Source organism: Elephantulus edwardii, unplaced genomic scaffold (assembly GCF_000299155.1).
Source record: "Elephantulus edwardii isolate Elephantulus edwardi_28Jun2011 unplaced genomic scaffold, EleEdw1.0 scaffold00058, whole genome shotgun sequence".
Lineage (NCBI taxonomy): Eukaryota > Metazoa > Chordata > Mammalia > Macroscelidea > Macroscelididae > Elephantulus > Elephantulus edwardii.
The window spans coordinates 7,996,468-7,997,644 of record NW_006399808.1 but is presented as its reverse complement, the minus strand read 5'-3'; positions in this window follow the sequence as shown (position 1 = coordinate 7,997,644).

Here is a 1,177-nt window from a genome sequence, read left to right as displayed (position 1 = left end):
GCGGGGGAATTGTATACCAATGAAGGAGTTTTGTTTTTAAAGAAGAGCGAACTGGGGGTGGGGGTGGGGTGGGCGGGAAGAAAAGTGCAACAATGAATGAATGGAAATCCACAATCTCTGTAAATGTTCATTGAAATTAATAATAAAAAAAAATAGAATTCATACAAAAAAAATACTCCTGGGCGTCCACAAGAAAAGACTGATAATCCAATTACAAAATAGGCAAAAAGAGAGAATTTTTTTAAAAATTTTATTTGATTCTTCGGCCAAGACAGCAGAAGAGATGATTTATTGTGCACGTGACATCCAACCACAGCCAAGCAGAGTTAGTACAGAATATCATAGGTCCAGGGCAACAGATCAAAAGGGCCTGGTTTCGAAGGAGGAAAGTGGGCCTCTCAGGTGTTCATGGCGATAGACGTTCTAGATCCCTTGAGTCAGAAGTTCTAGACAGGAGCATGCAGTCCAATTGGTATCAGCGTCCCCAGCCTGTGGCATTCTCTACTCCTGTCGCTGTGGCGTCTGCGGGTGCACACGCTCACGTCTACTTGGACCTCTGCCTCATCTTTCCTCTTTTACGCTTCAGCCTGCGGATTCGCTTTTTCCTCCACTTGGCCCTCATGGTTCGGAGGTCTCGAACAAGATGGCGCTAAAGTGGAAAGAGGGGGAAAGAATTTTTACGGAGGAAGATACTTGAATGGCAAATGGACATATGAAGAAATGTTCAAAATCACTGGCAATAGATATATTTTTAAAACAAATGACATACACCTTCTGTCTTCTGCTCCAAGTGAATGACGATAGCAGACAGAAACTTATACTGTTTAAAAAGGATATATGATTATTATTATCATGACAGGAGTCCATAATGAAGGCTCCACAATAGAGAGGACTTGGGGACGGGGGTGGATTGCATAACAATGAAAGGGTTTTTCTTTTACTTTTCTTTTTTTTTAAAAAAAAATTTATTAGTTTTAATGAACATTTACAGAGATTTTGGGTTTTCATTCATTCATTGTTGCACGGTTTTCTCCACCCTCCTCCCCAGTTTGCTCTTCTTTCACCCCCCCCCCCGAATGCCTGTTTTAATTGTCCAATTGCCACAGTGCTTGTCAAAGCCAGTTCTGATTAATCTCCTTTGTCAGTGTGTCCTTTGCCATTCCCTATCACTCCTCCC